This window comes from Procambarus clarkii, chromosome 88 (assembly GCF_040958095.1).
Source record: "Procambarus clarkii isolate CNS0578487 chromosome 88, FALCON_Pclarkii_2.0, whole genome shotgun sequence".
NCBI classification, from domain to species: Eukaryota; Metazoa; Arthropoda; class Malacostraca; order Decapoda; family Cambaridae; genus Procambarus; species Procambarus clarkii.
Window position 1 is genome coordinate 17,241,516 of NC_091237.1, and position 10,596 is coordinate 17,252,111.

The window sequence follows — 10,596 nt, forward strand, 5'->3', positions numbered from 1 at the left end:
AGGAGCCTGTTTATAATAATATTTGATTAGTGTAAGTTTCGAGGCTCGTAAACTGTTTTAATATATGTGGCGTGGCGAGGGGGGGGGGCGGAGGTAGCGTGGGAGTGGGAGGGAGCACTGGGAGGTGGCGTGAGAGTGGGGGGGGCACAGGGAGGTGGCGTGGGAGTGGGGGGGGCACAGGGAGGTGGCGTGGGAGTGGGGGGAGCACTGGGAGGTGGCGTGGGAGTGGGGGGGGGCACTGGGAGGTGGCGTGGGAGTGGGAGGAGCACTGGGAGGTGGCGTGGGAGTGGGGGGCACTGGGAGGTGGCGTGGGAGTGGGGGGAGCACTGGGAGTGGGGGGGCACTGGGAGGTGGCGTGGGAGTGGGAGGAGCACTGGGAGGTAGCGTGGGAGTGGGGGCAGCACTGGGAGGTAGCGTGGGAGTGGGGGCAGCACTGGGAGGTAGCGTGGGAGTGGGGGCAGCACTGGGAGGTAGCGTGGGAGTGGGGGGCAGCACTGGGAGGTGGCGTGGGAGTGGGGGGGGGGCACTGGGAGGTGGCGTGGGAGTGGGGGGAGCACTGGGAGGTAGCGTGGGAGTGGGGTCAGCACTGGGAGGTAGCGTGGGAGTGGGGGGAGCACTGGGAGGTAGCGTGGGATTGGGGGGGAGCACTGGGAGGTAGCGTGGGAGTGGGGGCAGCACTGGGAGGTGGCGTGGGGGTGGTGGGGGCACTGGGAGATAACATGGGAGTTAAAGTAGCGAATTTACTTGAGATCATTATGTTTCTAGTGGCGTCGACGGGGACTGGAAAGTGGCGGCTTGTCAAAGGCCCTCTCCCAGACATCTTTCCTGGTGGGGGTCCAACTAAAGCATTAATCTAAAGTAAAAATCTCTACGGAAGTAGGAGAAGCTCGGTATAAGAGTTTAGAGAGAGAGAGAGAGAGAGAGAGAGAGAGAGAGAGAGAGAGAGAGAGAGAGAGAGAGAGAGAGAGAGAGAGAGAGAGAGAGAGAGAGTGAGAGTGAGAGTGAGAGTGAGAGTGTGAGTGTGAGTGTGTGAGTGTGAGTGTGTAAGAATACTCAATATGATTTATCGAGTATCAAGTACATATACTTTGCAAGAAATTAATATGTTCGTTTATTTTGTGGGCGCATATTTTATGGGTAGTGATGGAGAGTATATTTAGTCAATGGTTCAGGAACGTGGATAAGATTGTTGGTAGTATATTATTTTGAATGAAGAACTAATCATGGTGGTATATGTGTTCGCTTTACAACGGTGCAATGTATGAAAGTTTTAATGAAACTGTGTATAGGTATGGGAACAATTGTCCGGTAATTAGAGTAGTTAATGGTTGGGGAGGTAGTTACCGGCGGAGGCAGCGCCTCCATCGAGGTCTTGTATTCAAAATCAAATATATTCCAACCGTTCATATATCGTGAATACCGTTTGGCAAAACATTTGTATTATAGATGGTAAATAATACAAATTTGTTATTTTGAATGATGTATTGGAAACATAAACTGCGGGACAGCGTTTAATTGGTTATTGCATGAGCTTGTGACGTCAGAAGAGATGTGGTGCCTGGAGACGGTCGACCTGGTCAGTGGTCGGCGGGAAGGCGCCGGAGAAGGACGTGGTCGTCACCTCTACGCTGGAGAATACTTTATCTTCACTGAAGTTAAGCTTGGCGACGTTCTACATTATTCCGGTGAGAACATTTGTGAGTTTTTTTACTATTTATTAAACGTGTTTCTCGGGCAGCCGGCTACAGATTGCAAAACTGTGATAGACTTAACCAATTCGTTTATTTATAATATAAAGGTGGAAGAATCTTTTCCTGAGGATTCTCCCATGAGCTTAGGTGGTAGTCTTAGTTTTAGTAATCTTTTATTTCTAAAGTTATAATTATTGTAAAGATGGGGTAAGTTTCATATTTCCAAAATAAGGGGGGGGGGAAGTTTCCCTTGGTGTAGATTGACAATTTAGTGGTAAATCTGGCTCGTTGATTACGAACATTTTTAATAACCTTCATCATACCTGGCGTATTGACAATTTAGTCGGTGCGTTTAGTTTGTTTTTTAAGTAAAGAATATTAAATAATTTTCATTGCTCGATTTAAACATTAGTTCGTACAGCATCTGGTTTTGTAGTAATTATTGTGAAATCTTAAAGTAATTATAAAGTTCCAGCATGCTACTTTGGCGCTCAGTTCAGGAAATGTCGGCTAAATATAATTACTAAAGGGCCATTAACGGCAATAGTGAGAACGGGAGCTGGTGACCTGTCGAAGGTTCCTCCCCCACACGTGATGTAGTAGAGGCGCTAAATGAAATTGCTATACAATTACTTCTATTAACTAGTTTACTGGTCCCCTGACAGGTTGTGGAAGGTCCCTACAACAGTCTGGTCAGAAGGAACTTCTTTTACTGAAAGATTATGGTAAGTGTTACTTTTGTACAGGGCAAAAGTAAAATTTTACCCATAAATTAGTTTTATAGGACATTTTGTCCCAAAATGGTAACATTTATTTGAAGGGGGGGCCTGAACATTGAAAATAAAAGCCCTGTTTTTCTTTGCCTAGGCTAGTGGGTAGTATATAAAGTTTAGTCTTTGCAAAGTTTTAAATAAAAAAATTCTATTGGGTTATTTGTCCTTAATGCAGACCCTCAACACTAGATGTTTAAGGTAAAATACTTGTGCATTGAAATTAACAAGCTTAACTCTTAAATGTTCAGTTGTTTGGTTTAAAACTTGCTAGGTATGATTACTTAAAGGAAAATTTCTGCAATTTACTAATTACTGTACTGCAATAATTGGTTCCCCTAAAGATCAAGCTAAATATTGACTGGTAGTTGTACTTCAACTTTGTATAAATTAAGTTTAAATACTTTCAGAATTGCTTGGAAAGTGACTCCTTCCTTCAGTTGGGTGTTAATGACTTCAAATACAGAATCAGGTGAGTAATAGTTCAGTATAATTAGAATAGTTTAAGAACTATAACTGTTAATTAAACAATTGAGCATTATGGCAAATATGCTTAAATTTATTTAATTACTGAAAATTGACTAGATTGTTAATGGTACAGTATCAAAGATTTATTAATTTAGTATCATTGTTTTTACTTCTGCCAGACTAGTAAAGGTTGATATAGTAAAAGTAAAGTAACATTATTCTTGAGCATTTAGTTGTATTCTATATTAATTTGAAGTGGTGTTTCAGGTGGCAATGAAGGTTACAAGAACACGGCAGTGAAGATGTTCTACACTGCAAATCTACTGGATGTTGGTGAGCTGAATTAACTTTCTTAGCTATATCAAGTAATTTGAAGATAATATCTAGTCCATTTATGGATGTGGGACCAAGTCCTACTGTTACAAGGTTGCTCTGAGCAACCCACAGGGGATGATGCACTTGGTACTGATCCTACCCCATTTCATAGAAGGGGACCAGGCAGTCCTGCAGATTTCCCTGGTTTGGCTTTTTCAGGTGGTTGAGTGTCTAATGGATGGACTAGTGCATAGGTTTAGGGATGTTAACAATGATACTCATTGTTAATTGTAACTCACAGGGCTTGTTCACTGAAAGAGTGGATGCATCTAGAGATTTTGTGCCTTGCATATCAATGTGGTGTACATTATCCTGTACACCACATTGGTATGACAGGGCACAAAATCAATAGATGTTTTGCACTCTTTCAGCCAACAAGTTCTGAAATACATGAAGCAAAAGGGGTAGGCCTTGCTGAACCAATCTTAAAAGATTGGTTTTTCTGGTCTGAGTTTATTATTAGGTGTTAAATTTAATAAAACGACTGTCCCTGTCCTATGTTTTTATTCTTTCACAGGTGCTTCTCCTTGGTACTGGACTACTCCCACTTTGGTAGTGCTTTGGATTCTTCAGTGCTGGCATTGAGGAGCATCACAACCTGAAAGATATTAAATACAATTAAATACTGTAAATTGTATACACCTAATACTTTAATAAATTTATTGATGACATCTTATATACTTTATCCTTGTCTAATTTAAGATGCAATCATACTGGAAATTAGTGACTTTATAAGGGTAATCTGTAAAAATGCAATGTCTAACACTAAAGACAAATTACCTGATTTATTCTATGGGAAATTAATTTAAATGAGTGACATGGCTTGGGAATATGAAGTTAAAATTAGTTTCTTTCACTAACTAAAACAAAATGTGAAACTTAGTGATTAATAAAGTAATTACCATGGCAGAGTCTAAAATTTGAACACTTGAAATATTAAAGTAACTATTGTAGTTGATTATTAAATCTAAGAAAGATTTGAACTTTTAGAAGGTTAAGCAATAGCCAAAACCAGTCTGCTAAATAACATTAAGGACATTTTAGAACATCTTTGCTATTAATGTAAAAGACTTAGAACTTTTTCATCCTAAAGGACCTGACACTGCCATCATTCTGGATGCCACTAGGGATACATAAACTGAAGTTATTCTAGAAATTGTTACTGTGGTTCAAATACACATGGCCTTTATAATGGGCAGGTTATATTTCCCTATTGTCACTGAATTCTACAAGAATTAAGATGAATGGGGTTTATCTATCTGCACTTGTCGTAAAAAGGAAGGCTAAAAACATTTTTGATAAGACCCTCTAAAGATGACAAAAGTGCACCAAACCTTCTAAATTAACACGTCAGTATTCAGACATCAAACCCTACAAATGTTAACTGCTGTGTATATATCTAACAAGCACCATAATCAGAGACAAGGCCAAGGTGTCAATTCAAACCAATCTTAAATGAACTGCCAGCCAAACAAACTCCCTAGGTTCATAGATGTTTTGAAAAATAATTCCCTAGATTGCAAATGTCACTCAAATCTTCAAAAAACAAGTAGAAAACTATTGTCAGATTAGTTTGTCCTCACATCTTTAAGGTAATGAAAAGAATTCTGAAGGAGGGAATCTCGTTAAATCAACACAATATGGGTTTCTTAAAAATAAATCTTAACTAATGAACCTACTCACATTTTTTTTTGCAAATGGTAACCAGCTATTCAGACAAGGGACTTCTGGTATGCATGGACTTTGCTTAAGCACCAAATTAAAGACTAAGAGCAAAATAATATGCACATGGTAGATTGGTTAAAACAAAGAAATCAAAGGGAAATCTAAAACTTAAACAAACAATTGGAAAATGCAGTGAGCATCTTACCACAATGGTCTAACCCTTGTCATATACATCAATGACAAAACTAAATATTACAAACCCCATAATCAAATTTGCACACGACACAAAGATTTATGCTTTAGAGAGAAAACAAAATTCGAGGCCTTACAAAGATCTACATGAACTCTCAAAATGGTTAAAAGACTGGCAAATGCTTTTTAATATCAAACAAAATTGCAAGACCTTGCATGCCAGTACAATCCATATCACATTAACATTACAGCAGATCAAACAAAATATAGGACCTTTGAGTAAGAATCCCTCATTCACTCAGAGTTGACCCATTGGGATCTGCCGTAAACAAATACTAACCAAACCCTAGGAATAATCTAGCAAACTTTTGACTTTATGGAAAAGAAGGTATTCTACTGTATAAATCTAAGTAATCACTTAGATTACTGTATCCAAGACACAGACGCCATCTTGAGCTGCTTTCGAAAAAGTTCAACACTGGGCAACAAAAACCATTCCACAACTAACTTGACTCTAATACCAGGAACAACCGAGGGACACAGCTAACAACATTGCAACCCCTCTCCTACCCCCAAGTCTTATGATCCAAGATAAATTGAGATTGACACTTGCTACAGACCAATCCAGCGACAGGGTGACCTCCTGGTGAATAAATTGAAGCATAATACTGTACAGGTGTCAATGGACATCAGTCAGGCCACCTGTCAGCACACTGGAGAACTAATCCACAGTGTTGTATGCCTCCCTGTGGCCACTTTAACCAATACAACACAGGGTTGTGGCCATGTTTACAGCATAAGGTAAGGTAGAGAGGATTCCTCGAATGACAGGTAATGTGTAGTCATTGTATGTGCTTTAGACCCCCAAACAGAATAACATTTCTGGTGTTAGAATATTCTATCAGTTTCTCATTCAGTATAACCTTTTAAACCCAAATAAAAATCCTGTCTATTTAAATGTCTATTTCAAAATTCTGATTACCACATTCCAAATTACTGAGCTCTGAAACCACTACGAGGCAAGTTTAACTGGAGGAGTGTTTGCCTATCCACACCCCGATGAGTTATGTGACAACACTGAATAAAGAAAAGGGCTTTGAGCATTCAGCATGCAACTGTCTGACATGACTTGACCAATATAGCCAGGTGTTCAACATTCTAAACAGTTCTGGACAATCCATATGCTTACATGTAGTATCAAGTAATATAATTGAGCAAGTGTGCTTCGATGATGTTTCCTATTAAAACTCATTCTACAAGTTTTTTGTATTAGACATTTTAAAGCTGTGAGTGGTAGCCCTTGATACCATTCTACTATTATTCCCCCATTACTATTATTGATTCCAAGATGAACAAGGTCAAATCAATGTCAGCAAATGATGAGGGCTTTTCTACACCTGACAAACACACAGGTCTAACACCAGCCATCGCCGAGCGAGGACGTCCCAAGCATGTACACTCCACATCTTCACATCACTTCTGTCACCTCATGCGAGCAAGCAACAGGATGAGGATGCCACACTCTCAAGCCAACATCATGTACTGTTACTTTGAGGCATTAACAACTGAACATTTGAACTAGGGAAAATGCAGACCAAGCCATGAAACTTACAAAGAAGAAAAATGAACTACACACAACTTTCACCAAACTTCCACATACCACCCCACCCTCACTCCTGCCCCCCCCCTCACAAACCATCCTCCCTCCTGCCCCCCCTCACAAACCATCCTCCCTCCTGCCCCCCCTCACAAACCACCCTCCCTCCTGTCCTCCCTCGTACCCCTCACTCCTACCCCCTCACTATCCCACCCTCACTCCTGACCAACCAGTAAACCTGTTCACACTACCCTCACATCTAACTTCAACAATTACTCACTATAGGACAAGGGACTAAAGACGCATTTCCAAATTATCTCAAGTTTTCCTACACAAAATAATCTCTGCAGATCAGTTACCAATTCATTTCTTAAATTCTCATTAAAGAGCAATTCAGCAACTACTAGGCATATGCTGTTTTATAAGATTTGATATTAAAATTGCTTTGCATAAAGCAACAAGCATGGTAGAAGTTTTTACCTGCCCTACTAACCAAAATTTATATACTGTATATATATATATATATATATATATATATATATATATATATATATATATATATATATATATATATATGCATTTACACCTCACATTATCAAAAAGGGGCTAGTCTAACTCCTTTGCACCACGGCAACCAGGATCACTGACTTAGAACAACCACTTTGATTCACAGCCATAATATTATCTATTGCTTATAAAAGAAACCAAACACTTTATAATATCTTTCAATTCACTTTGGTAGCTACCCTCTTGATACCCAATAATAACCTACCCAAATTGCTTCCCAGCAATGCCATCGCTAAACACAAATATAAAAAACTATCAGCCTTTGTCATTAAAACTATTCAAGATTTAATATCAAGACAACAATAAAGCAAAGAGTTAAATATTGTCCTTCATCTGTAACCATTACTCATGTGAGCACAAACTCAAACAGCCAAATACAGCTTTAGCTCGGGTGAAAACAACTACACGAGTTGTTATACAGGAAACTGAAGGTGCTCCCTATAATAGCAATACCATACAGTTACCTTTCCCACTATACAAGGAAAATAAATTATTTAAATCAAAGCCATTGAAGCCACCTAAGCAATTCACCCCACCAATGCCCAGAAAGAACCAACTGTGTTATACCCATCATCCGAAACCAAACCCATTCAGCTACATATAGATATATAACATCTATATAGTGTAATAACACCACAAACAATATTGTTGGGATAGAAATTTTAGTGCGTCTGACCTTGAACGTGTGAGAGAGGCAGCCACCAGCTGACTGCGTGTAGCGACGTCTCTTAGTGCCTGAACTAACTATGTCAGCTTAGTTGTACTGTTGTGGTGAACAAAACATGTAGATACTTACACATAACATCTGTATATAGTGAATAAAAGCAAATACCCCCCCCTGTACAGTATGGTGGGAGGAGAATGTGGGCGAGTGAGGTGGTGAGGGAGTGAGTGGCAGCGAGTGGCTGGCTGGTGTGTTGCAGTCACTCCTCATTGCTTTTTGACTCATAATACCAAGTTACTGGTTCGTTATGGTGAATAAAACATGCAGATACTTATATATAACCTGTGTATATAGTGTAATAACCGACAAAGTATTTGTTCACTGTTTGATGAACATAATAATTGAATCAACAATATGCACACCATAATTTTGAGTACAGCGATGATTCACACATTTCATTATATAAATATATCACACTACACACTTTTGAATAATATTACAGCAAAAAAATTAAGAAAAATCAATCAGAGACATTGAAATAATTAGATATTTATCTCTTTGCAGCCACTCCTGCCTGACAGCTGGGGAGGAACAGACTGCCTGGGACGCATTGATGAGTAAGCACCTGTTTTTTGCCAGACTTCCCCGCCCTATAGCGGCCAAAATATGCCACTTACGATTTTTTTTTATTATTTTTCCCATAATCAGAGAACACAAATTAACAGGTTTAGAAGAAATAATATATATATTTTTTGTTACGCACCTGTAGGTGACAATGGCCAAATAGCCTTTAGCAACACAAGGGCTAATCTAACAAGTAATTTTAATCTTTTTTTTTTAATTATCAGGGGAAAGTGCCAAGTCATTACGAATTTATAGCACTTGGAAGGGGTCAGGATAAGGATTTGGGATGGGATGGGGGGTAAGAATGGTGCCCAACCACATGGACATGCGGGAATCAAACCCCAACCCTGCAGTAAGCGACGTCGATGCTTTACCGACAAGTTCAAGTGGGAGCTCCCAATAATGACCTTTGCTGACACAACCTGACCTAATGCAACCTGACCTGACCAATATCCTTAAAAATATTTTGTTTATATTATTGCCTATTTGATAAACTTCTCATAAACAATTTCAGTGAAACACTTAAAACTTCTAATGTACCGTACCTTCTAAATCACCAAGACAAATTACACAAGTTAAAAATCTTGTTACTCAACTATGTCAACACGGACTCACCTCCTATCCATTGTGTTGTTAGGGTCCATTGCACTGCCAATCTGGAATAAATCAAATATATTAATGTTTTGTATTGCAATGTATGCCATCGAATTATAATACTGTACAAATTATGCCCCAAAATGTTTCCCTAAGTAATACATATCTTCTGATCCAAGAATGTCATGATCTTTTATTCATATTACAAAACAAATCAAATCATTTAACATATACAATATGGGAAATTACAGTCCAAAATGAAAGAGCAGTTATGTCCTCAAATAATTTATGCAAGCAATAGCTACAAGTCTCCCTACAACACACACCTCTGTTTTAGTCACTGTTCCTCTATCTACAGCACAACGCAACAAGCACCTTTGTAACTCAGATCATCCTCAACATCAATGCGTCCACCAACATCTGTACTGGTGCATTCATCGGGAGGACAAACCCTTCATGCAAACTGCACCTACTATCAACAAGAAGAAAAGAAGATATTGGACCCAAAACTACAGCCATACAACATGATGCATTCCAGGCTGTGTACCACACTAAATCTGTGATTTGTGTTATATATACACAATGAATGCAAGATAAGGGCCTATTTTATTTCTGTGCTTCATGCAATGATAATTGTCATTAACTGTCACATTAGTAACGCGCATAAAATAGAACAGCTACATGCTAGACTAAAAAAACAACCATTCTAGTTTTTAACAGTCAAAACTTGAGAATCTCAGAAACGCAACTGCTCCCGCCAGGCTTAGACCTAGCTCATTCACATTTTTTTTTATTGATATAAAAAGCCAAAGTACAAATCACATAACAAGAAGATAAAAAAAAAAAAAAATACAAAACCACATGGCACAGGAAATAGACAAAATACATCATATGAAAAGCAAAAAGAACATTAACAAATCATGAACATAAAGACAAATACAGAGGAGCACAAGAACACGCAAAAGGCATGCGCCTCACACCAGAAAAAAGGCATAAATAATAAATTTGGTACAGAGGAAAAGAAGAAGCCCACACACGAGCCAGGAAAGAAACTCACCCACACACATCAAAACCACCCCGATGGAAAACCGGATTTTTTTTAAAACAACAAAACAATCGTGCAAACAGGAAACAGACATAAAATACACACAAAGGGACACAGCAAAGCACACAAGATACAAGCAAAGAAACCGCATAAAATACACAACAAATAAATTTTGGCAGGGCTGAGAAGAAATACGTTTATTCAGAGAACTAGAACCACTATCAGGGGAAAGCACCAAGCCCTAACGACTATATAGCGGATAAAGATTGAAGAGGTGGAGTGATGATAGGAAAATGACGGGTAAAGAAAGATTTACAAGACAGAGCAGAAACACTGGCGGTTGG

General features: G+C 39.1%; 1 protein-coding gene and 1 long non-coding RNA gene across 4 annotated transcripts in view; one reads left to right on the forward strand and one right to left on the reverse strand.

Annotated features, from left to right (window-relative positions):
- Positions 1 to 1,530: 1,530 nt before the first annotated feature.
- LOC123745816 (uncharacterized) lies at positions 1,531 to 3,973 on the forward strand. Its single transcript, XR_006771420.2, has 5 exons — positions 1,531 to 1,685; positions 2,357 to 2,416; positions 2,872 to 2,933; positions 3,197 to 3,262; positions 3,822 to 3,973. It is a non-coding gene; the product is annotated as an uncharacterized lncRNA (long non-coding RNA).
- Positions 3,794 to 10,596, reverse strand: part of LOC123745818 (copine-8) — a 49,002-nt gene continuing 42,199 nt past the window's right edge. For 2 of the 3 annotated variants that reach the window (XM_045726833.2, XM_045726832.2), the window contains exons 8-9: positions 9,229 to 9,269; positions 3,794 to 3,902 (exon numbers count right to left, since the gene is read on the reverse strand). The gene's annotated coding sequence lies outside the window, so the exon portion shown is untranslated. Of the gene's footprint in view, positions 3,903 to 9,228; positions 9,270 to 9,533; positions 9,680 to 10,596 lie in introns of all 3 variants that reach the window. The other variant, XM_069317602.1, reaches the window with a different exon arrangement.